Source organism: Pantherophis guttatus, chromosome 1, assembly GCF_059756535.1.
Source record: "Pantherophis guttatus breed Tessera chromosome 1, ASM5975653v1, whole genome shotgun sequence".
Classification (NCBI taxonomy): Eukaryota; Metazoa; Chordata; class Lepidosauria; order Squamata; family Colubridae; genus Pantherophis; species Pantherophis guttatus.
The window spans coordinates 247,967,420-247,995,382 of NC_142063.1; positions in this window are offsets into that span (position 1 = coordinate 247,967,420).

Consider the following 27,963-nt stretch of genomic DNA (forward strand, 5'->3'; position numbering starts at 1 on the left):
CTATGGCTGTCAGTCTGTTTTTGATCCCATTCCACCAATGCTCCTGTCTATTTTTAGACCTTGCCCCAAATCTACATATGGCCTTTGTAATAGAGATTCCCTAGCTGACTTTAAAAGCAAAACTTTCTTCCTTCACTAAAATGTTATTTAAAGAGATGAAATGACACCAAGAATAAAAGAGCATTTTCTTATACATTTCCCCTCCATGCAGAGAGTCAAGGTCTGGAGTGGGGACTGGAAATAATCTTGTGACAATATGTATGCATGTGTGATTGGAGGCATGTGTTATATTAAGCCATGGTTTGTTTTATCCATGTTTTTTTTAAAAAATAAACATAATACTTAGGTTCAATTAACATGCTCAGTCAAACCAAATCACATACATATAAAACATATATGTTAAATTAACACCCGAAAGAGAAACTATATACCTCTAAACACACACATATTGTTGTACACACACATATGCATGTATAGTGTACATACACTCCTTTTTCATATTTTCTAGGAATTAGAGATGATGGTTGGAAGTGGTTTGAAAGTGAAACAGGAGCAATTTCACCTGTATAGCATTAACATATCTAGGGTCAGAAATATGTATATGATTTATACCATGTATTGCACCACGTGCAATTTTCCATGCTTCCCCCATTTTATCCCAACATGATTCTAATTTATAACTCTAAAGGGATAGAAGGATGAAAGCAAGACATCAGTAATTATGACTGAAGTGGAGTTTGAGTGAGAGCTAACTGAGGCTGGCAGATATCATAGACCAGTCCATCTTAAATTCATAAGACACGTTTTTTTCTTGCCTTCAGGTCACTATATATAGCTGATTTTGCTTTGTAGGTGACTGGAGTGCCATGAGCTGTGGTGGCACAGTGGTTAGAATGCAGTATTACAGGCTAACTCACTGCTCACTGCCAGGAGTTCAATCCTGACCGGCTCAAGGTTGACTCAGCCTCCCGAGGTCGGTAAAATGAGGACGCAGATTGTTGGGGGCAATATGCTGACTCTGTAAACTGCTTAGAGAGGGCTGTAAAGCACTGTGAAGTGGTATATAAGTTTAAGCGTGATTGCTATATAACCCTCTGTAAGCAAGTAAGTAAGCAAGGAAACAAATAACCAAACAATCAATACTGATCTTATAAATCACAGTATGTCTAGATAGGTCCTAGCATGCTTGGGAGCATTGTTTCTATGCCAGATCTCTCTTGTTTAAATCTCACAGATTACAGTTTCACTTTTCATACCTACAGCAGCTGTATTTTAATAATGATAGCCATAATAACAACCAATCAATTGCAAAAGGCAGTTTTTCTTGCACAGCTTATATCCTGCAACAATACCTTTAACATCACCAAACAACAACATCCTCCTATTCCGGGTCCTAAGGAAGAACTCGATAGGTGGATAAAAATGCCAAACGGAGCATCTATACATCTAGATGACTGTGTGATGAAACACAATAATAACTAGCAGCAGCACTACTGGTTCCTGCCACTCCAGCCTTATTCCTTTTAGCTAGATGACTTAGTGATATTAAATGCTATGCAACAGGACCATCAAGATCACATTTCAGACTATATTTGTCTCTTTATGATGTATATACCATTTCAATCTGCTTGTGGTTAATTGCATTTGGCTTTATCTTCAGGTAACAGTCATATACTGTGATGGGTGAAAACTCCCTCTGGCATATTTAGTTGTTTATACAATCACCCAGCTTTCATGCTACTAGTCTTTTCTCAAATCTTGCAGGAGCTGTAGAAACTGAAGAGGTTCACTGTAGCCAAGAAAAGTCTTGCCGATCTCCAAATATAATAACTGAAAATAACATTGTCAGAAGTATCAACATCAATTGGGATTTGTAGAGCTGATAATATTCAGCTCTTTCTGTTTCTCATGGATGAAATCAAGAGATGAGTTTATTTATTTATTCAATATGTGCAGCAGTCCATCTCAAACCAGTGACTCTGGGTGGTGAAAAATTATATAAACAATTAAAACATGTTACAAAAATAAATGAAATACAATAGTAGCCAAGGGGTATTGGAGTAATCCTTTGGAATCAGCATAACCAGGAAACAGGGTCCTTCACACACATAACCAGGTCTTCAAGGGCTGTTGAAAGACCAGCAGGGTCATGGAGGGAGGATGTCCAGATGGTAGACTCTCCAACAAAAAAGGCACACCTTCTGATCCATTAATAATTAGAACTAAACAATATATTGCAATGGCTCTTAAAATTTGGTCTATTGAATCACTGTGGATAGTGACATGGCATTAATTAGATAGATAGATAGATAGATAGATAGATAGATAGATAGATAGATAGATCGATCAAAATCTGATTAATTCTTAGTTCCTCTAGGCCAGGGGTGTCAAACTCAAGGGATGCTTCAATTTGGCTTGTGGGGCTGGGCTGGAAATATCAAAGGATCAGCCGGGGTGCCTCTACTGGCCAAAATGGTCCATGGGGGTGGCCCATATGAGCCCCCCTGGACCATTTTTGGCTGGCAGAGTGTTGCAGGGGGCCATGGAGGCTGAAAATGGGCTGCAGGGGGGCATGCCCCCCTGTGATCCATTTTGGCTGGCAGAGGCACTGTGGGCCAGTCCTCTGACATTTCCAGGCCAGCTCTCGGGGCAGGAGGCAGAGAGCTGCAGGAGGCAGAGACACCTCGCTGCCCATTTTGGTCAGCACAGTGCTGCAGGAGGCAGCACCTTCTTCACCTTCTCTTTGGCAGGATCTGCCAACTAAAAATAGGTACCCTCCAAGATCTGGATGGCTGTTATTCAGAAGAGCCAAAAACATCTGGCTCTTCACCCAGGTCTTTGATGAGAGAGAGAGTGAGCCCCCTCGTATCACTGAGTTTGTCATCTCTTATCTTAATCTTTTACCTGTGATTGATTTAATTGTAATTTTTTTGATTGTTGTGAGTCACCCAGGGTCATTGAGAATTGGATGGTATATCAATTTTCTAAATTATTATTAGTATTCAGTCCTCTTTCAGGGCTGTGTCAGAGGTAGCAACAAAGATTGATAGACTGTTAGACAGACAGTTTTTTAACGACATCTGGAGAAATTGTCAGTTCATTTATGCTCTGCTCCTATACAAAAGAGTCAAGCCCCATAGCAGCTGGGGACTTTACATATCTTTAATCTCTACATTATGGAAGAGACTATTTGTGCCAGAAAGTAAATCTCTCTTTGTCTGGAATAGCTGTTTTGAATGCAAAGGGGAAAAAAATGCATCTTGAGCCTGTGTCAAATGCCCACCCTGACCGTGCCCACTCCCCAGCCCTTGGAGGTCAAACACAACCCTGATGCAGCCCTCAATGAAATCAAATTTGACAACCCTGCTGTAGGCATATGACTAGTAGCTTTGTGAAATTCTGATATTGCATTGTTCTGTCCCCTCACCTCACATAGGCAGACACACAAGCAAAAGACGTCTATCAGTAATTTATTTTTACAAGCCGACCTGGCAGATAAAAGTTCTGGCAGCTACTTTCCGAATGCCTGCCAAGTTTCTTATCACCTCTAGAAACAGGAGTCAGTGTATCTGTAGTCCGTTTCTGGGGCAACCAAGAGTTCAAAGAGTAGTCAGAAGTCATTCACAAAGTCCAAGCCTTAATTCCGAAAAATATCCCATCCGAAGCCCACGATATGCAGTTTTTGTCCATCACAGAGCCTGCAGAGCAACCCCACCCACTTTTATCCCCTGTGGGGCATGGCTCAGTGACTCAGCAATCTCTGGCCATTCCCCACCTCTTCCTTTGCTGCGCACGCCTCTCCCTCCAACGCTGCCTGGGATCAATCCAAGATTGATTTTCATCACTCCCTATTAGTGGGTGCTCCGACATACCTTCCTCCTGGCCTTCATCTGGAACCTGAGGCGTTGCCAGAAAGGAGGGTCCTGGAGAGGGAGGCCTTGTCAGTTCCTCCCCATCACTTTCAGAGTCATCTTCCTCCGTGAGGACAGGCTCGGGAGCCGGAGTCACAACATGCATGAACTCTATACACACTTATAGAATCACAAGATACCTTTGTTTATACGTTCATCCCAAAGCTACCTTCACTGTCCATAAACTTGAAGCCACTGGAAATATCTCATTATGCCACATTCCAATTCGCTTGTTTGCTGATTTTGTGAGCTTTTCCATCACTGTCACTGCAGAGGTGATATTCACCAGTTCTGGGGAACCGGTAGCAAAAATTTTGAATAGTTTGTAGAACTGGTAAATACCACCTCTGACTGATCCTGCCCCCATCTATTCTCCGCCTCCCAAGTCCCAGCTGATCGGGAGGAAATGGGGATTTTGCAGTAACCTTCCCCTGAAGTGGGGTGGGAATGGAGATTTTACAGTATCCTTCCCCTGGAGTAGGGTGGGAATGGAGATTTTACAGTATCCTTCCCCTTCCACGTCCACCAAGCCATGCCCACCAAGCCACGCCCACAGAACCAGTAGTAAAAAAATTTGAATCCCATCACTGTGTCACTGTCCAGCAGACACTACCATATATAATCTGCTGGTTTTGTTTTCCTTTCTTCCACATCTATACATTCCTTTCTAAGCCAAAACATTTCTCCCATACCATCACACTACATATTCAACTATACATTCCCTAACTTTTAGTACCTATATAACCTCCTCCTTGATCCACATAACAGAAACACAATCTAGAAGCATTCCCTCCCTCTCAATCGGATGGTGGCTATTCAGGGTGCCAGAAATGACAAATATGTGGGATTTTCCCTCCTAAGGAATTTTCTTCAAAAGAAAAAAAAGGCTAAGCTTATTTTCTCCATCTGCTAAAATCATAAAATTATCCCCTCCCCCAATAATGTGATTTTCTTTTTAAATCTATATAACCAAATATTAAATGCTAAACTATATTTAGGATCCTGTCCACCTGGCTTTCAATCTAGATGTATGGAATATTCAGACTTTCTGTTACCTAGGAAACCTTATATCATTAGTTACTAATAGTAGTATACTGTCTTGTGTTTTGCTTTACTTAATATAGGGGTGGGCAACCCACATGTCTTGCCTATTAGGTTATTTATTCCAGATCAAACAACTGAAATTCAGCACCAAAAATGACTATTATTAAAAGCACTTTAAAAGAACAGTGAAAGGTAGAATGAGAAACGTCTAAAAGGCAAACTGCTTCTATTCTTTATTTTACACAGAAATCCCATAAAACACTCCAAAATTATGCTGCTGAAAGTGGGCCATTCCAGCAATGAAAATCAGCCTCATAATTTTTATCCACATTTCATATTTTGTGGAGATTTTAAAGGTGTGAACAGAAAGTGCTTTGCTTCATAAATTGCTCCCATTTCTGTTCCAATGGTCAACTCCATGTCTTTCTCCACAAAGAAACTATGTAAACAAAGGACCCATTCTTTTTGCTTTTTCTGCTTTTGAAGCCCATTAAAAAATCAGGACAGTTGCAGCCTTTGACCCTTGTAGCGTTGTCTATATTTTGTTTTACATTTGGATAGCTTTCACTCACATACATATGCACATATACAATTTCACAGGGTTAACAGACTGTTATGATGTGGTTATAAACAAAATTCTGTTAGTTCCTGATAAAACAAAATTATTTCTAGGCACTGGAAACCAAGTGAACATACAGCATTTCATTCCCCCCCACTACCTCACTGTACAGATAGACAAAGCATTTTTTCCTCAGATAGAATGATAGAATCATAGGACTGGAAGGAACTTTGGAGGTCTTTTAATCCAACCACCCTGGCCAAGGCAGGACAATTTATACAGTCCCAAAGGAATGGTGGTCTGCTGGTTTTGAAAAGATTTTGCCTTCTGCTTCTGCTGAGAGGGTATGCATGTAGACTGCCTGTAATTTCTAAGCAAATAGGTTTCCCCACCCCTTTCTATAGTTTTTAGAATTCAAAGATATTAAAAGAAACAAACAAACATTATACTCCTCTATTGCTAGAACGAACGTGGAAAAAGTTGACCACAAATAAAAAGATTTTTTTTAAAAAAATGGATTTGTAGAAGAAATAAAATCCCCCACTACAGTTTTAATTTAGATTTCTGTATTAGCATATAGGAGCATAACAAATGTTACTCTGTATTTTCTAATTTATATACACATTTGCCTAGTGGCATAAATGCGTAGAGACTTATTTTTTTTTCCCAGAAAAAACAACAACAAACAAACAACCACATGTTTGGAACTATGGAAAGATGGGTTTGAATAGGATGAAATCACCTTTGTTAATTATCATATCATAACCACAGCCCTAACTAAAAGGCATTTACCCCCAAGACGTCACTCAGAAGGCCATGAGAATTGCTGTCTCTTTCTACCGCAATGAAACAGCCAAGTCAAGTCCTGCCTGTGCTTGGAGATGTGTGTAAATCCAAACAATTCTACAATCTCTTCTGCAGGGTAATTTTGCTTCAACATTCTTTTAAAAAAAAAAAGACCTGGAGAAAAAAGAAATGGATATTTAAGGGCAAGGAAAATGGATTTTTGTTTTCAAGGGCTAAGGCACTTATTTTTCTTTCTTTCTTTAAATTGCAAAAGTAACATGTGCCCTCAAGAGCAAGGAGCTCCAAAGGCTGATATTTCACTGCAGTTTTTGGTTTCAGCATGGCATTGTGGGTGTAGCTGTCATTCCAAGAAAAGCTCAAAGAAGAAACAGTTTTCTACGCAGAGCCCTATTTTATTTTCAAGTAGGTTGGATTGTTCTGAAAAAATAAATAAATAAATAAATAGTAAATAGACACTGTTTCTGCTAGCACTCATTCCATCTTGCAGCTACCAAAGATAAATCTACTCACAGTAAGATCTGTGGTGACTTAACAGCACATAATAAATGTCTGTATGCTTGTGGCAGATTATTATGAGATGGTTTAGTCTCCTTTCTAAGAACAATTTCTACATATTATTGTTCCATTGTTGTACCTTGTTTAACTAGGTTCCTCCATCAATATTTATCCTTCGAGACAGGTTTAACTGATTAGGCATGAAAGCAGGCTGGATGACTTGGGCCAGTCGCTCGCGGCCAAACTCACCTCACAGGGTTGTTTTTGTGGGGAAAACAGGAGGAAGAAGGAGTTTAAGGCATGTTCACTGCCTTGAGTTATTTAAAAAAATAATAATGGTGGCATGAAAATAAACAAATAAACAATAATCAGCCATTTTCACCTATAGAGCTTCATTGGCTTAGATGGAGATTTGAACCTCAATCTGTCTTCAGTTTAAATTCAGCATGCAGATCCCCTTTTTACAAAATATATGACTTCTGTAAATGCTTTCAACTGACAGTTCAAAGGGAAAAAAAGATTTTGTTTTGCCAAGATTACACCTTCAAATTACAGATTGGGAAAATGTTCATTTATGATAATCTCGTCTCCTACTTATTTCATACATTTGAATTGGACTTCTAGAGACAATACGTTTTAGCAGAAGCACCACTGGAAACATTGAAGATACAACTTCAGGAAGTCTTTTTTACGTTCTAAATGTTTCCATTACTTGGACTGAAATCTTGATGCTTGATTGTTGCTGGCCTACATTTTCTGTTTTATGATTCGAATTACCTATGGGTTGTTATTATTATTGGTTAAGCATACCTGTGACCTAATATAACTACTCCGTTATCTAAGGCTCCCTATATATGGTTTAATTCCTTTGGAATCACTAAAGTTAGATCTTCTAGAAATTTCTAGATTTATCTAGAAAATATCTACTTCTGACTTAGGTTTCTTTTATTCCATCAGTAGAAATGTGCAAAACCCTTTTCCCAACATGCCATAAATAATATCAGCGGTAAAGTCTTTTAATTGTGTAAATAGGCAAGAGTTGGCCACAAGACCAAGCTTGCATTCCAGCAGAAACTGGATGTATACACAATGTTCCTCTGTGCCAGGATTTTCAAACTTTCTCAGGCCTTTGAATTATTGCTTCAGAAATGAGAAGATGCTCCTGGAACCCCCAGTCAAGAGGCAAAGCCCTAATGGTAGAACAGTGGTTGCATTTGAGTGAACTTTTGTTTTTGTTTGCTCTTAGTCTCTCATGGAATCTTATCAAGTTTCATGAACTCCTAGGCTTCTGTGCAAGTCTTAAAAACCTATTTTGTGTTAGTGAGGCATCTGAGTGCTAACACTGCCATACTGCATTTCTTGTTTAGCTCAGAACATATTGGCTGTAAGTACCATTGGAAACATTGAAGATACAACTTCAGGAAGTCAACTCACTGTAGGACAACTCACTGTGGCCAACTTGCCATGGAAATTTCCACATGGGATGTTTCAACACAATAAAGGTTATCCTCCCCAGTTTCTTTGACATTATTTCCATTTTCATCAATGGAAATAATGTCAAAGAAACTGGGGAGGATAGCATTTATCCCATTGAGTTATCCCACATGGAATTGTATGTGGCCATGGTGAATTCTCCCACAGAGAGTTAGCTGCAATGAAATGGCTGCAGTGAGTTGGCCATGGCAAAATGCCCATGGTGAGATGGCCACAGCAAGTTGGCCACAGCGAATTATCCTAGACTCGTGGAGGATGGGTTGTGCTATGTGATGTTTGTTCCATAACTTAGCATCCCAGACCCATCAGTGTTACAAGAAGATTCAGCAACCAGCTTGGTCTCCTTTTGCATGTGGAATGTAAGGGTAGAACCATCATTTCCATTGTCTCAGGCTAATTTTGGGTCATTCCTACTTCATGTGCAGTGATACGTATGTATGTATGTATGTATGTATGTATGTATGTATGTATGTATGTATCAGTGGTGGGTTTCAAAATTTTTTACTACCGGTTCTGTGGGCGTGGCTTGGTGGGCATGGCAGGGGAAGGATACTATAAAATTTCCATTCCCACCCCACTCCAGGGGAAGGATACTGTAAAATCTCCATTGCCTCCTGATCAGCTGGGACTTGGGAGGCAGAGAATAGATGGGGGTGGGACCAGTCAGAATTTTTACTACCAATTCTCCGAACTACTCAAAATTTCCACTACCGGTTCTCCAGAACTGGCCAGAACCTGCTGAAACCCACCTCTGGTGTGTATATATATGTATGTATGTATATATATGCTTTAGCTCCTGAGAGTACTAAACCTAATTTATTCAAGTCTGGATAAATCTTTAAGTTGCTGAGTATAATAAATCTCTGTCCAATCAAGCACCTTTTTTTTCCACTGTTAAATGTGCTGTAAATGTGCTCCTATTTCCAAAGACCTTTCCTGAGGTCTTTGGAAATAGGAGCAGCAAAATAGCTTGCCGATTATTAGCATTTTCCTGCTGGTTTGCACATTTCCAAAATAAGTAAGCAATTTCTTTCTCCTCATTTTGTTTAAATGAAATCAAATTACCTCTATTTTGTGATCAGTATATGATAAAGCAAGGGAGGGCTATATAGCTGAGTATTATGAACCTATCTTCATTTTTAAACATCCATCTGTCATGGTTCATATTTTATCAGAGCTTGTATTTGATTTCAGACAGCATTGTTCAAATAGTGTTGACTATGGAAGCTGCTATCAAAAATAGGAATTTATTGACATTTTATAATGTAATGCAAGGGACCAATTCTCACATCCCTCTTACCTTCCATCCACATATCCACAATATAACCATATCCCATCATATTCCAGCAGAGCTGGACTTGCTGGAGATAGTGTCTTCTAATTATGGCATCCAACACACTAAAGGATTCTCTTCCAAAAACATACACATGACCGAAAATGGGTTTAAGTGACTTTTGTATATGAAAAATATAATGGGAACTAATCAGTACATTAAGCATAGAAATGTGTCATTTTGAAAATTGACGTTACCTTTACTTTTTTATTCCAAACTGGTTCACAATGCAAAATGTTTCCAACAAGCATTTGTCTTTGTTTTATTTAAACAGAACAATTTTAATAAAATTTCCATTTCATATCCAAATCCCTTTTCTGAGTGGTCACAGCTAATTTAAATGTTGTCATTTTGCATTCATTCCCATTCTGCAACTCATTGACCCAATGCAGAGATTCATTTTTCAGCTCTTCACAGTCTATTTAGGATTTCGCTATTCCAAATAATATTGCAAAATCCATTCACCTAAGTCTTTGTCTATTTTTCAGAGTTCGAGGAAGCTTGCAGAAAAATAGCAATCAAACATTTCTCTAAAACAGAAAAATGTAATGACCTAAACATCAGTGATCAAAATATTTAAGAGTATAATAGATGGCAGTTGAAAAAAGCAAGGAGAAACATATTTATTGAATGTTTCCATCAACCTCCAGAAAGTTGCTAGGGCTTCCTTTGGAAGGGAATTTTACAATCAAGGCACGCCCAGTTCCAGAAAAGATCCCTTTATTGTCCCAACAAAATTGAGTTGTTGATACATACAGAAGCTTTCCAAATATGACATATATCTTGAAGCAATGGATATGCTGGAGCAGAAGTTAGAAAGCCATCTATGGGGATGCTTTAACTGGAATTCCTGCATTGAGCAGGGGTTTGAATGTGATACTATAGTTGTCCTTTCTAATTCTTTGATTCTCTCTTTTGTGAGCAGTAGAAGATATATCAAATATCCTTGTCTGAAAGCAATCAGAGCTTTTAAAGATCATCACTAGCATTTTCTGAATTGTAATTGAGAACAACCCAGAAGTCAGTGCACATATTTTAATAAAGCAGTCTCAAGGTCTATAGGTGACCACAGCTTTTTGGATGAATTGTAGTTCTGAAAATGCCTCAAAGGCGGCCTTGTGTAAATTTCACTGCAATTACAATATACAGGTATGGTATAATTATGGCAATCATCCTGACCAGATTTATATTCTTCAAGAAGGGATGTTGTTAGAAGACAAGTCTCAACTGAGCAAAGATTATCTCTAAAATCCAGTATCCAAAGTTAGATCTAGGTACCACAAAAATCCACAGACTATGAGCTGTTTCCAAAAAGTCTGTAATTCCACTTACTAAATCCAGACCTAGGCCAGTTTTACTGACTAAGATGCTTTGGTTTTAGCATTAGTCCTCTTCAATTGTTTGCTTACTTCCAATCTACATCCATCTCTAAATAATACAATGTTGAATCATAAATCAAGAATAATTTTCCCTAGCAGTTTCATGTACCCATCAAATAGAATAGAATCTTCAGAATTCTGCAAACATGTAGCCAAGAGATCAACACAGTTCCCAATATCATGTTCTGCAACAGGTTTTTTTCCCTCCAGAAAGGCCTTAAGCCACTACATGGTTTTATTTATGCATCCAAGTTCCACTTCTTTAAACCTGTCCAAAAGAATAATACGATATTTCAGGAAAGTGTCTAAGAATAGCAAAACAAATATGTTTCTTTCTCGGCATAGATACATCAGTATGGATAAGGCCATCTCAGTCTCGGTCTCTTTTTCAGATTACATACTGAAAAAAACCCCTGACTTTTCTGCGAAAATTTTTCACACAAGCACTATTTTTCTACCAGTATGCTTTTAATCTTTTTCAAACTTGGAGAAACTACTGCTTTGTGCAATGAGATATTTAAATAGGATTAGATATAATATAGACATTTGAAATTTCTATTTTTTTATCGTTATTTAAGCATTGTTCTGTTTAGATAAAGGTAAAGGTTCCCTTCGCACATATGTGCTAGTCGTTCCCGACTCTAGGGGGTGGTGCTCATCTCTGTTTCAAAGCCGAAGAGCCAGCACTGTCTGAAGACATCTCCATGGTCATATGGCCGGCATGACTAAATGCCAAAGGTGCACGGAATGCTGTTACCTTCCCACCAAAGGTGGTCCCTATTTTTCTACTTTCATTTTTATGTGCTTTCGAACTGCTAGGTTGGCAAAAGCTGGAACAAGTAACGGGAGCTCACCCCATTACATGGCACTAGGGATTTAAACTGCTGAACTGCCGATCTTTCAATCGACAAGCTCAGTGTCTTAGCCACCAAGCCACCGCATCCCTTACATTGTTCTGTTTACTGCTATCCTTTTTCCTAGTTCACAAGCATACTTACTGTTTAATTCCAGGATTTACTAATTTCTGGAAAAGTAAGGGACATGCTGTTAGATCAGATAAGCATAAATCAATATGGTTTTTTTATAACACAGAACATTATCATGGTGATTTACTCATATGAGAGATCTTGGCTTACAGAAAGATATTTTAGCAAATGAGTCTCATGAATGTGATAATGTTTACTGGTCCACAATAGAACACGTCCTCACGTATTGCATTATGGTATGGCATGCTGGTCTGACAGCCGCGGATAGAAAGACATTACAGAGGGTGGTGAGCACAGAACAAAACATCGTGGGCTGTCCCCTGATACCACTAGATGAGATCGTTAGGGCTCGCTGCCTTAGAAGAGTGAGGAAAATCCTCAGGGACGACTCACACCCTGGTCAGCCCTTCTTTATTCTCTTACCATCTGGAAGGAGATATAGAGGCATAGACAGCCGCACAAACAGGCTGAAGAACAGTTTTTATCCGTGGGCTGTCAGACTCATGAATGAAAAATAACTCTACAACAACATAGTACGATTGACTTGCAGGGCCGGCGCAACGTGCAATAAGTTCACATGGTGCAAGAGCCTTGGTGGCGCAGCAGACTAAAGTGCTGTTAAGTAGCACCAGCTGCCTGCAATTACTGCAAGTTCAATTCTCACCAGGCTCAAGGTTGACTCAGCCTTCCATCCTTCCGAGGTAGGTAAAATGAGGACCTGGATTGTGGGGGCAATAAGCTGACTTTGTATAAAAAAGAACACGGCTTGGGGCCCCCCGAAAACCCTACTAAGCAGGTATATACAAAAGTATGAAGGCTATTGCTTAATGCATTGTAAGCCGCTCCGGAGAAGGGCGGCATATAAATTGAACCAATAAATCATTAAATAAATAGGACTGAGTGTTTGTTAGTAGGATTCACTGGGCTAGGGATTTTTTTTTTTTTTTTTTGGTCTTTCACTGTGAGTTGTATTGTGTTGGGGTATGTGTGCACAAAGGGAGGCTCAGCCAATCTCATTGTACACATGTTGTATTCTGATAATAAAGATTTGAACTGAGACATCCATATTGAGATTTCAACTACATGATGGGTAAGATTCTGTGATATTCACCATATTTCACTTTGGATGTCTTTAGTATCCAGGGAAAAATTGTATCCAGAGTTATGTGAGCTCTTTCTTTCTTTCTTTCTTTCTTTCTTTCTTTCTTTCTTTCTTTCTTTCTTTCTTTCTTTCTTTCTTTCTTTCCCTCCCTCCCTCCCTCCCTCCCTCCCTCCCTCCCTCCTTCCTTCGCCTCTTTCACTCTGTGGGTGTAAAAGTGAGAGAAATCTAAATTTCTGAATTTGTAAAGTTATAAATCAAAAACAAAACCACAGACACAGACACACTTGTAAAGGGAGTTTTATTAACTGACTGAGAAAAGAGTCAGTCACTTTTGATATTACAGTCAAATGTGATGTCAGCTTGGTGATGTATTATGTACTTAAAACAGTTAAAGAATAAATGTGAGTGTTATGGCTAAAAAGAACATAAACCAAAAATGATAAATTTCAAAAGATTTTATGTCTGGATTGTATCCACAAGCAGACATTGGGTACAGTTCCAAATTGCTATGTGTTCCTTTAATGTTAATTTATCTTCTAACATTTCCTGTCCCTTTCTCTGTTAAATTTGCAGTGGAATTAATCCTAGAAGCAAGACTGTGCCTTCATAAGCTAATTAATATGATGTCTCTTAGGCAACAATCATATAAATACATAATTGGAAACACAACTTCAGGCATGCAATAATAATTTCTTTCAAGTAAGGTTGTGTATGATAAGGATAGTAGAATCATTTGGATGTTGTGGGTGTGTATTGGGGCTGTGCAATTCTCTACATCAATGGTTCTTAAAGTGTGGTCCTAGGACCACTGGGGTCCCCTAACACCCTCTCTCAGGACTGCAGAATCAACATTATTTGCCTGCCTATGCTGAAAAATAATACAGTATTAAAGGGTGAAATTCAGCCGGTTCCTACTGGATCGCGCGATACGGTAAGGCTGATTGTGTGAAGCCCCACCCACCCACGCAGACATCATGACATCCCTGTTTTGTAACGATTTTCAGCCTCTGTGCATGTGCTTTGTGGCACGCACACATTTGTGAACCGGTAGAGAAGGTAAGTGAATCCCCCCCCCGAGTATTAAAATCCCATCAAACAATTGTGAGAAGCGGTAGGTTCAATGAATGCATCAGTTCAAACTGGTTAAATGTGAGTTTTAGTCCCATCTTTAGGCATGAAGGTGGATGTTGGATGACTTTGGGCCAATCCCTCTTTCTCAGGCCTAGGATTCAGCAAACCGTTTCCCAAATTTTTCCAAGAAAATTGCAGGGTCTTGTCTAGGCTGTTGCCAGGAATGCCAGGAATAAATAAATAAATAAATAAATAAATAAATAAATAAATAAATAAATAAATAAATAAATAAATAAATATTTGTTTGTTTGTTTGTTTGTTTGTTCAACGTGTATGCCGCCTTTCTCCGAAGACTCAATAAAGACTTTTTATTTATATAAAAGATAAATATAATCTATACAAGCAAAAACTCTTTTGGAATCCTCCAATTTTTTTTTTTTTAGAGTAGGAAGGAATCCTGAGAGAAAAAGAGTTTAAAAAACACTGCTCTAGATTTAGTCAGTCAGTCATGCTTTAGAATATGCAGAAACACAAAAGCAGCGATTCATCAAAGCCATGGTGTCTTTTTCCTAACCTGTGCCCAAAGGCATTAACTAAATTGGGTAACAAATGGTTCTGATGATAATTCACAGTTTAGAGCTGAGGAGAGCAGGCAGGAGACATGGCCTCAAAGGTATAAAGCCAATTTTATCCACTGAACTTTTGAGGGAGGGTACAGGGCAAAGCTGGTCTGGTGAGCTCCAGTACAGAATTGCTGCAGTGTCGGTCCTGCTTCTTCAGGCTGCCACTGTTCTCACCTGAAGCCAGCAATGGTCCATTCTAGCAGAGATAATGGCCCAAGCTCTCCTTCCTCTTGGCCTTGGTGATAGACTGCTCCAAAGAGGCCAGCACTAGTAATCCAGGATGAGCAAACATAGCAGGAAAGCTGTCACTGCTTCCTGAGTTAAACCAAGATCCCTTCAGGTTTTCAGTTTATCAGCCAGTTCACACATACTGGATCAAACCCCACTAAATAATCCCATTAGCCTAAGTATGATAAAAACAAACACACTCCTGGATGTTACAAAGGACCTCTTCTGGATCAAAGCTAAAGCACTTCCAGGTGCTTTAGCACTTATGATGTACATGTGTCATTTAATGTTTAATGGCTTGTTTTGCTTAAGACAAAAAAACAACAAATGAACAAACAAAAAATCAACCAAGCACAAGTCAGTGTGCAATTTGACACACAAACTAGCCAATTTTCAGTTTTTAATCTCATTAGTTTCGATAGAAGAGTTTACCGTTTTCTGTTGAAATCAATCTATCTAAAAGGGTTCTTAAACTTGTTAAGATCGACACAACAGCAAAAGAGAGATTTTCTGTTTTTCCATATGAGCAAGCAGCTTAGGCTGCAATCCTATACCTACTTCCCAAGATCTACCATGTACTTTATGACCTTTACTTCTCAGTTTAAGTGCATAGAATTATTAAACTTTTCTTTTTCAAATCACAACACCATTTAACAGTCAATTATTATTACAGAAAGTCATAGTTGGGAGAGAAGTTGGCATTTTTAAAATTTATTTAACAGATTCTAACAGAATAACACAGCTGGAAGGGATCTTGGAGGTTTTCTAGTCCAACCCCCTGCTCAAACAGGAAACCCTATATCATTTCAGACAAATGGTTGTTCAGTTTCTTCTTAAACACCTCCAGTATTGGAACACCCACAACTTCTGGAAACAAATTGTTCCAATGGTTAATTGTTCTGTCAGGAAAGTTCTCTTTAGTTCTAGGTTGGTTTTCTCCTTGATTAGTTTATCATGCGTTGCTTCTTGTCCTGCCCTTAAGTGCTTTGGAGAATAGCTTGACTCCCTCTTCTTTGTGGCAACCCCTTAGATACTAGAACACTGCTATCATGTCACCCCTAGTCCTTCTTTTCATTAAACTAGACGTACCCAATTCTTGCAACCATTCTTCCTTGTTTTAGCCTCCAGTCCCCTAAACATCTTTGTTGCTCTTCTCTGCATTCTTTCTAGAGTCTCCACATCTTTTTTAAAAAAAATATTAAACAGTCTTTTTAAAAAAAATAAACAAAAAGAAACAAATAAACAAAAAGATATTTACATCTTCTTCCTTTCAACATCTTTGCATCAGTAATCTATATTTATACATTTTCTCTTTCTTATCTTAATCTATCTTCTATACATATATTTCTAGTATATCATATATATATTCTCTTAATCTAAATATTTTATTTACATTTAACATAAACAGGTACCTAGATTCCTTTCCACAATTTATATCTTCCCATTTGTTTCCATATTCCTCCACCTAATTTAACCATTGTTTAGTTTTCTTTTGTCTCCCTTTCCCCCACCTCTTTCTCCTCCAACTATTTATACCATTTCTCCCAGACTAAGTAATATTCTGTTTCATCTTTTTCTTGTATCTCCTTTGTGAGCTTATCCATTTCCGCACACTCCATAATTTTTCTAATCTAATTTGGTGGCAACCAAAACTGGATACAATATTTCAAGTTTGGTCCTATCAAGGCATTATAAAGTGGTATTGATACTTTACATGATCTTGATTCTATCCCTGTTACTGTAGCCTAGGACTGGGTTAGCTTTTCTGGCTTTTTGATCTTTTATTTTTCTAATTTGAATATCCTTCCTTGGATAAATGGTGATATGAATGGCAAATAAAATAAAATAAAATAAAATAAAATAATAAAATAAATAAAATAAATATGGAAAACATTTATATAAGTATTTATCATGCACTTTCAGAATACTTTCTGAATGTGGTATCTTATGACACTTCTGTCCAAGACATTTGGACCATATAAGAATCAGCTCTGGACTCTGCTAATCTCACAAAGTTAACTGGGTTGAAGATAACAGCACCATTTCTTCCCATGGCCATGCATCTATTGCAACTACTCAGCATACATGATAAACATTACATGAACAACAGAACGTGGATCAAGGGGTCCTTGTCCATAATTATTTCCTGTTTTGCTTTCTACATAGGGCTGCCCTTAGAAAATATTCAGAAGCTACAGCTGGTACAAAGTGCAAAAGTTCATGTACTGATGAATATATGCTGATATATTTAGGTGACCACACTGCTTTGAGAGTTACATTAATTGATGATGGGCTTCTGGGTGCAATTCAAGGTTTAATTGTCAACTTGATGGGACCTGGGAATAGAACATTTTTAATTGTCAGTCCTTTATTTTGAAAGTCCTTTCCTATGGAGATCCAGTCTGTTATTTCATCCCTGATTATTTGGAGAGCAATTAAGATCTGCTTGACTATGGGGTGCTTATATCTGGCCCGCAGGGCTGCCCTGGAAACAGAGAAGGACCGTCCCATGGTGCCTCTGCCAGCGAAAATGGAGCTCAGGAGTCTGTTTTTGCTGGAAGAGCGCTCAGGCCACCACAGGCGCCCTGACATGAGTGATGTTGAGCTGGCCATGCCCCCTGGCCACACCCCTGCCCCCCCAAGGTCAAACACAACCCTGATGTGGCCCTCAATGAAATCGAGTTTGAGACCCCTGACTTAGACTGATTGCCTGATAGTACAGTGGACTAAAGCACTGTTATTAACATCTGCTGCTTGCAATTACTGCAAGTTCAAATCTCACCAGGCTCAAGGTTGACTCAGCCTTCCATACTTTCAAAGGTAGGTAAATTGAGGACCCAGATTGTGGGGGCAATAAGCTGACTTTGTATAAATATACAAAAGTATGAAGGCTATTGCTTAATGCATTGTAAGCCGCCCTGAGTCTCCGGAGAAGGGCGTCATATAAATTAAAGCAAAAAAAAAAAAAAAAAAAAATTGCTCCAGCACTAAAATCCTAGCATAAGTTGTCCTTGGCATTAAATAACTTTCAATACTGTTGTTCAAAATTAGAAGAGATCTCTCCAGGGCTATTTATAATCCAGATTCAAAACTCTAATGGCTGCCCCGTGATCATATAATCACATTTTGGGTGCATTGATGGCTGTTTGCATCATCCTGCAGCAGGGGTGAAATGCTCCCAGTTTGGACCGGCTCGGGCGAGTAGGTAGCGATGGCGGCAGACAGTTCGGAGAACTGGTAGCAAAAATCCCTGCCTCCGCCCCCTATGCCCAGCTGAGCCGCGCAATCATCAGAGCCTTTTTTCCCCTTTAAATGGCTCTAACGAGCCAAGCTCTGACAATCCCAGCTGAGTTGCCTGCTAATCAGGCAACTCAGCTTGGATCGTCAGACCCATTTAAAAGAAAAAAAGTTTTTTCTTTTAAATGGTTCTGACGATCCAAGCTCTGACGATCCCAGCTGAGTTTCCTGCTAACTAGCAAAAATCCCTGTCCCCCCATCCCCCAACCTCCAGCTTGCTTACCTTAGCTGCTGGTCACAACGTCTGCCTTGCTTCGCTTGCTGTAATACCTGCAATCCATTGCATCAGCAAGCAACTGAATCTCCCTGCCTGAAATCAAGCTCATTGGTGAGCAGCTCTATCTGCCTGCCTGCCTTCCTGCCTGCCTTGTACCTTCTTATTGCAGGGGTCTCCAACCTTGGCAACTTTGAGACTTGTGGACTTCAACTCCCAGCAAAGCTGGCTGAGGAATTCTGGGAGTTGAAGTCCACAAATCTTAAAGTTGCCAAGGTTGGAGACTCCTGTTCTATTGGGTAAGTTTTTTTTCCCCTTTGGGAGCTTTAAAAAAAATAGTTAATTGGGTTTTTTTTAGTTGTTCTTTTTTTAGACCTAGCCATTTAAAGTTTAGGAAGTTTTAAATTTAGCTGTTTTTATATAAAAATAAAAATAAATTAAAATAAAATAATATTTGTGCAGCTTTCTGAGATTTAGTGTGTTTCTGGAGTGTTTCACTCTAACTACACAAACACACTAAATCTCACAAAGCTGTATGTAGAATTTTGTGTGTGTAAAGTGTGAAAGTTGTTTTTTTGGGGGCTTTTTGTGGCTGTGTGAGGTTCCTGCTTGTTGCAGGGGCCATTTTGGGTCTACCACAGCTGCTTTTACATTGTGGGTGAGCCAGTTGTGTTGTGTTGTGTTTTGTAGGTTAAAAAAGGGCAAAGAAGTGACATTGACTTGGCCACGCCCACCCAGTCACCTTACCACCAAGCCCTGCCCACTAATTAAGCCACGCCCACAGAACCGGTAGCAAAAAATTTTAGATTTCACCCCTGTTCTGCAGTCACATGACTGCAATTTATGGCATTTACTTTTAGTTTCCAGCATAAAATGTCAATCGTAGACAATGGATTTGCTTAATAATCACTGTGTTTGTTTAATGACTATTGCATTCACTTAATGACCACTATGAAAAAGGTTGTAAAATCAAGTCCGTGGCCTGCTTAATGACTGACACAAGTTATGACAGTAATTTTGGGTTCTATCGCAATTGTGAGTTGAGGAGTACCTATATAGACCTCACCATCTTCAGCCAACATTCAATTAGGGAAGACTGCAGGAAATTATTTATTTATTTATAAAAATATCTACCCTGTTTCCCCGAAAATAAGATATCCCCTGATAATAAGCCCAATAGGGCTTTTGAGCTCATGCGCTAAAATAAGCCTCCCTCCAAAAATAAGCCTCCCCAAAAACATTTAAACACAGAGCTGGAAATCAGGTAAGATGGCAAGAAGAGCCCCATCTTGCTCCAGGCGCCCCCAAAATAATAAGACCTCCCTGAAAATAAGGCCAAGCACTTATCTTGGGGTTCAAAAAAATATAAGACAAGGTCTTATTTTCAGGGAAACACAGTATTCTTTACATGAACATCGATTGCTACCAAATAAATAAGAATTGCAACCTGTAACTATGGATAAACCTGCAGGCTGGGTGATGAAATTGTATACCTTGTTATATTTATAGAAAAATAAATTCTTCTTACCTCACCTCCCACCTCACACATTTTGAACAAATGTATTAGGATACTGTTTTTAAAAATCAAGTGATGAGAAGTTCTCCTCTGTACTCTTGCCACTGAATGCAGAGGTATTATTTGTTTTGAAGGAGAAGCATCTGGTTCTTGTTACATGTTCATCTCATAGTGGTGTACATTAAAATGTCATTCACTCAGCTGAAGAAGAAATGTGTAAATGTCAGCAGAAGAAGAATTAAAACCATACCAGTTTTTGACGAATGGGCTTATAAGTACAATTCTATGCACAATTAGCCAAAAGTGAGGCCTACAGATTTTATCATGAATCATTTTCATGAAAGGGATCACAGACTTGTAATCTTGACTTACAAACTTCTTCCACCGATTTCTCCAAAATAAATTATTCAACATTTCCATTTCTTATCTTGTTGTCTGAAATAACCTAAATAATAGCTTTTACATTGAGATCTTTTTATTCCCAAAGTGGATGGTGGCAGTGGTGGAGGATGTTGGTATGCTTGGTTTTTTTTTTTTTATACAGACAGCACATGTTTATAAAATGGAAGGTGCTCTGCACATGTTTGTAATGTTTGTGATGGTAACTCTACTCTCAAAGATCAGCTGCTATCATTAATTTCCTTTTTGACAATGTGCCTTTTAGCAACCTTCCCCATGCTAATGTTTTCCAGATGTGTTGAACTACAGCCAGTGGCATCTGAGGGGGAGTTCAAATGAGATAAGATGGCGGTCATGGTATTGCAATCAAGCCCCCACCAATTTGCATATGTGTGCAATATCAATGCACAAAAGTGGCTGAGCTTTAACTCTGCTACCTTGATGGTCCCCTTGACATTTTTTTTTGACCAATTTCTCAGGTGCCCCAGAGTGCAACTGCTAGAAACCTCAGCAAGAGCATAACAGAGCAGAATACAGAAAACACCCAAATTCAAAATACTCTTCCGAGTCACAAATCTCATCAAGCAATTTTATCCTCAGTTTATTTTCCCTTACGGGGCAATTATAAAGAAAAAAACGAAAGTCCAGTAATCATATCCATTACCTTGATTTTTTGGGGGAATATAAATCAGGTGGGTTATAAATATAATAAATGAACTGAAAGTTATTACTGAGACTGGAGATTTATGAAGCCCACTGAATATATCATTTTAGGTCTACAACTTGTAACAGAACCACAACTGATCCCAAACTGCAATTATAGAAAAGTGGAGCCTAAGTAATATTGATTCTCCCCACCTCCTTTTCCCACTAATTGCTTTTTTTTTTTTCCCCAGAGACAGGCATATACATTCATTGTCTTTGTTTGAAAACAAATGTGAGATTATAGGAAATCCCCTCCATGGCCTTGACATTTTTCCAGAAGAAATTAAGAGCTGAATTCATCAAAACATTGAATGTTAAAGAGTCAGAAACGTTGGAATGTTTGTCCAAAGTCCCAAGCCCCACAGAAAACTTTGTCATCCTGCTGGGCTCCAGTCAAAAACCGGAGCCAAAATAAACAGAGACAGAAACTACATCGGACTGATCCTGTGGAAACAGCTGTAACCACTTAGGTGGAAAACCATCTCAAATTCTTCTCCCAGAAAACACTGATCACATGGGAGAGGGCAGGCAGGAAAACTCTGTCAAGTTCTCTTCAGCTGCGGTCAGGAAAATATTTTCGTTCTTCGCAACTCTAAATAGACGGTTTCATCTATGATCACAATAGGAAAACAAGCCACAGGAATGCTGAATTCTTTCGATCACTCTTCTCTTTTCTCCCCCTTCTACACTGCTGAGAAGCTGGTGCTTATAGATGGTTCACTTTTTCTGCATTAGCAATGAAGCCTTGAGGATTTGGGGAGAAAATTCTGCAATCTGCAGACGTGGCTTCCCCATCTTTATGTAGTTCCTAGGTTGCAAGATTTCATTCTTCAACCCAAGTGTGGGGAGGCATATGCCAATAATAATAATGAAATAATGATTCATTATTTTCATTTGCCTAAAGCAGCTTCACAGAAAAGGACAAATGCTGGAAGAACTAAGAAAAGGCAAAGATGAAAAAAAGAAAGAGTGGGATAGAAGTCCTATAAATGATTGGATTGCAACTGTTCCAGTTCAGGCTTGGAAAAGAGTGAGGGAAAAATGAAAGGGAGAGAGTGGGAAAAAAAAAAAACGTAGTTTGGAAAGCAAACATTTTAGAATTTTACAGGGCAATTTTAGATGAGATGGGAGTGAGGGGTAAAGCAGCTGGTTCTCTTCTGTTTCTTGAGCTATATCGATTTGCTTCGGCTAGGACAGAACGCTGCAGGGAATATTTCTGAAGGGAGGTACTGTGTTATCATACAGTCTTCATGCACATATATATGCAGGCTATGCCAAAATGGTTTGCAGAATCTCTTCCAGAGATGTGGGCTATTTTCCAGGAGTATAGAGAACACCCGGCCAATTTATATACCGTATACTATTTCATTTAAGTAGGGGAAATAATTCATACAAGTCAAAAGCATGGAGATTTTATTGAGGCTTTATACTTTTAACAAATGACGGGGAGGGGGCGGGAGGGGGCTTATTTGGAATAGCAACTGCAATTTACTGCCTGCATACATTTTTTTAAAAAAATGCAATTAAAAAGATAAAAATTAGCAGCTAAGTACACTGCTGACTACCAGCCTCTAACAGACTTCCTTCCTTCCTCCCTTCCACGACTGTGGGTCCACATGAGCCTCATAGAACATATCCACATTTCACAAGTCCCATGCTCACCATTCTTGAAGGACACATCTGTATGATGGAAACATCCTATTATCCCCAGCCCATTGCCAAGTTCAGCTAACTTGACTTTTTTTTCCTGAACCAGTGGGAAATAGCGCTTTTAATCTTTGTGTCATTTGAATAATAACATGGAAGAGTTGGAGAGTTGAACAATTCCTAACAGCTGCTTTTGGCTGCCATAGGCATCTTTCATCCTCTACGTTGCTGGTGATTTGTCTTTGTAGACATTTTGATTTATTATTGCTAGAATAATATCAGGATTCTTAGACAAAATGGAAAACCAGGACACCTGTACAGCAAATTGCCTGCAGACCAATACAAAAACTAAGAATATCTTATAGAATTACTTGTTGAGCCCTTTGTTTCTAAATGGGTCAAATCAGCTGGTTGCTTTAGAGAAGTTCTTGATTGCTATTTAGAAAGCTGACTATCATGGTGGCGCAGTGTACAGAATGCAGTACTGTACTGCAGGCTACTTCTGCTGACTGCCAGCTGCCAGAAGTTTGGCAGTTCAATTCTCACTGGACCGAGATTATGCTGACTCTGTAAACTGCTTAGAGAGGGCTGTAAAGCACTGTGAAGTGGATTATAAGTCTAAGTGCTATTGCTGTTGCTATTTCTTGGGAAGGTTGTAGACAAGGATGTCTATAAAGTTATTAGGGATTCTGGACCTAAAACTATTTCATTGCAAAAATAAATTTTAAAATCCAGGATCTTAAAATGAAACTACTTTTTAGATCCTGATAACTCTGAGGAATATATTAAAGAATGACTCAGACAGGAAAAAATGGAAAGAAATTTCCTATCTTATTACTTCTTGAAAACTAAAAACAAAGGCTCAGTCCATAAGGTTGAGTCAAGATCATTTATAGCAGCCTACCTAATACATGGATTTCTTATCACCACCATTAGACTCAGAGCCAGGTACTTACACAAAGTATGCAAACCATTAGGAGTTGTTATTAAGAGAACAAGGGAGCCACAAGCTGATCACATCATATATTGGCTTTGAACTTGGTATATATTTTATAACAGCTTTCAACATGTTCCCCAAATCTGATTCTTCTCCCTTGAGCATTTCAAACCCAAGATCTCTGGGGCTAGGAAAAAGTTATGACTTCAGAGATGCCTACTCCCTCAGAATCTTTTTCAGAACATTAGCTGTGTTGGACAAATTCCACCAATTCTCCTTTTTTGGGGAGAAAGTTGAAAATGGTGGAGTTCATCAGGCCTAGAGGATTCTGTAGGAAGTGGAACTATTGCAATTCAATTTCAGATCTGGCCAAAAAATACCTTATGGATCATCTATGGTAGGATCTAGAATGGAAGAAGTATGGTCTTCTTAGTCTAAACCCCGCTCCTGACTTGATGGCAGTCCCAACTTTGAATGAACAAATAAGTCTGCAATCTGGGAGTTCTGAGACATCCACCTGCAATAGGCAAACCTTTATGGTATTTCATTATTATAGTTGTATGGCACTAAAAAGTAACAGTGAGCCTGTTTTCTTGAAATATTTATTTGTTACTTATTTGAAGAGTATTGGCTTAGGAACTGGATATGAACCGGGCTTCATCCTAAAGGGAAGGCAAAATGCTCCTTATATCTTCTACACGTTCCCCTTCATGAATATGATATATGCATCTGACTATTCTCCCCCAGAAATCTTTGTGATGAGCAAGGGCTTCATGCCAGCTGGCAAAATTATTTTAACAGAAAGTCAATATGCAAAGTGAAGCATTTTAGTAAAGACATTGTCCATGATTCAGCCATTGTCAGCCTCCTTTGGAAGCCTATTGATTTCACTATGAGAAGGAATATAAATGTTAAACAATTATCTCCTACTGAAAGAAATAGCCAAAATACAACTTGGGCAAAATTGCAAACCTTTCTGTATACAATTTTAATTGTTCTGTTTTGGTTTGTTTGAAATTAACAACAGAACCACAATGATCTGTTTTCCAGGTCTGAAAATTCTTTAGTTTGGGTGTGGCCACAGAAGGATCAGGGCTGAATATCTAATAACAACAGAGTGTTAAACTGGAAAGAGGATTCCAAGAAATCCAATTACAAGGCAAACAAGCCCTACCTTGATAAATCATTGCCAGGATGATATAAAGCCAAAAATGAGAACAAGAAGATTCCCTTATTAAACTTCCTTTTTCTACAGCTGTGGCTGGACTACTGCCCAGGAGGCCCAAAGAGCCAACAAATCCTCTTCCTCAACATAACAACACAACTCAAACATCTGCAGCTGAGGAGAAAGAAACCAAAAGTAACAGTCCAAGCATGTGCTGGATAACATTTCCCCCCCAAAGGAATAATATATATGTCCCTTTCCAGTCAGAACTGATTTCAATCTCTAATTTGTTGGCGTATGTACAGTAAGAGGCAAATAAAGTACAAAGCAAGATAAAGTGAAATCTGCAATAGCTGGGGTTAACTCTGTAGATCTTTTTTCAGTCATAAACAGAATTATATCTAATCACAGCAGGTTACATACCTATACCATGCTCTTATCATGCTATTTCCAACATTATGCAAAATATGGAAAAAAGTAAAAAAGCTGTGGACAAAACCCGGAGATAAATAAACAATATATACTCCAATATTGTTTACTACACCTCTTTATACCTGTCTATTCTTTTAAACCTTTGCTGTTTTTATTATATCCACAACACTACTTTCCACATTGCCTTTTAGTCTTTAAACCTTTTATTCTGTTTGAGATTTCATTATCCAGGAATCAGAAGTATCTTCAGGTATCTGTATCTCCTCAGCAATGTTCACGAGAAGAAACATTTAGAAATCTAGTGCCCTCCTTTTCTTGTAAACTATAGTACCAAGTACCCTTTATCACTGACCATGTTAACTAGTGCTCATTCAGACATACTGTATATTTGCATTCAGCCTACTTACAAGACTCCAGGTGGCTTGCAGCTAAAAGTACATAAAAACATAATCCCAATAGTCAATGAACACTTATTAAACCCCATCTCTACCTAAGTAAGATTTCTACTCTGAGATAACTCCCCGGGGGGGGGGGGAAAGCAATTTTACAGCTTTCCTAAACACCTCTGGCCCTCAGAGCTAAGCTATTCCAAAGTGAGGGAATTGCTACAAGAATGCCTTCCTTCAGGACCATCTCCTCCTAAACTTTCTTTGGTCACTTTCAATATTCCCTTTGAGTTAGATCATATTGGGCAGGCAGATTTCTCTTGAAACAAATGATCCGAGACGTAGTGAGAGTTTGCTATAAAAGCACTTTGAATTGAGCCTGAAAGCTCAACAGATGTTACTTTATTTGCACAAGTCACCAATGGGCCCTCACTTTCTGTACCAACCCAAGCTTCTTAATCATCTTCAAGTAAAACTCCAGTACAAAAAGTTTCATTATTCTAACCAGGAAAGATAAAGAGAGGAGCCATAATCTTTCTGCTCTAGGAAAGACTGTAATTGTCAGAGCAGTTGAAGTTGCCAAATATTTTCTTGTTCTCAGCCTCTACCTGCTGCTCTAGTATGAGTCATGAGTCCAGAACAACCTCAGACTGTGTATTTGTTTCATCAAAGGAAATAAGCATGATTCCATCAATGGCAATAGATCAAATGTCCTTGTAACTGGTGATTGTCTGGAGACCAGTGACTCCATCTTTCAGGGATTCAATCTGAGCCTATTCCACTATACAACCTCTAGAGTCAGGTTGAGATTTTCACTACATCCCTATTCTATGCTGCTAGTTTTATACAAAGTCAGATTCTGGTAAATGAATTCAAGGTGTTTATTGTAGTTGTAATCCTTTTTACCAAATAATACAAAACATGCTGCAAATTGAAAGCTTTCTCTGTAGAAACCAGCCACAAGAACAGAGAACAGCAACAAAGATGATAGGGGGTCTGGAAGCTAAACTGTATGATGAACGGTTGAGAGAACTAGGTATGTTTAGTCTAACAAAGAGAAGAACTGGGTGACAACCATTTGTCTGGAATGGTATAAGGTCTCCTGCTTAAGCAAGGGATTGGATTAGAAGCCTTTTAAGGTTCCTTCCAAAATTGTTATTCTATGTTCTAAGAATTTACTTTTGAAAAAAAAAAAAAGTCCAGAAGACAAATGTCAAGTTTTGGAAAAACAATTGCCTATTTCCAGTCCAAGATTCCAAGTAATCTAACAACAGCATACACACATAATCACAGACAGAAATTAGAATGCAATTATTTGCTACAAACAGCCAGTCACAAAAGCCATTTGTTCATATCCACCAGCTTGCCTAATTGGCAGTCATACTTCTTTCTTTCATTGAGACAGATTAACTTTCTTTGCTCTTCACATAATGTGTCACGTTGATGGGCTTGGGATCTTGCTAAATTTAGGCTCTTTTGCCAGCTGATTCAGTTTCTACCTGTATCTCCATAAATGCTTTTTTACCCAAGATAGTTTCTGTGATCAGAATCTGATTCAGTCTTTTCAGGTTCTTCAGTCTTTGAACTTGAAGATTCAGATTGATCCCTTATAACCCCTTGCTCAGCCTTGGTGGAGATATCAAGCAGTGGTGAAATGCTACCGGTTCGCACCAGTTCAGGCAAACCAGTAGTGATAAAAACTACTGGTTCAGGTGAACCAGTAGTAAAAAAAAGCTACTGGTTCCTCTGAACCAGTATTTCTGACGATCAGCTGTGCCACACAATTTAAAATCACTAGAAAGCAGGAAATCCTGCTTTCTAGTGAATCTAAATCACGGGGCACAGCTGATTCCCCCCCCCTGCTGTTCTACTTACCTTTCCAAGCCTCCTTCTGGCATGTACTGTGCAGGCACATGCGCATAGCGTGCATTTGGCATGCAGTGCACATGCATGGCCACCAAACCGGTGGCAAACTAGTTCAGATTTCACCATTGATATAAAGCATATGTAATATATTATTATCAACACCACAAGCTAATGGATGATCTCTCCAGCAGCTTCATGTTGATATTAAAAAGAATAGGGAAGAAGGCATGTTTGGGGATTTGGGCCTGATCACTCTGCATCAGTACCAGGAGTGAAACCACAGCAAAATATGTCCCCAATTCCAAGTTTTCAAAGATGGCTCAAGAGGATGCAATGGTTGATGGCCTCCAAAGCTCCTGAGAAATCT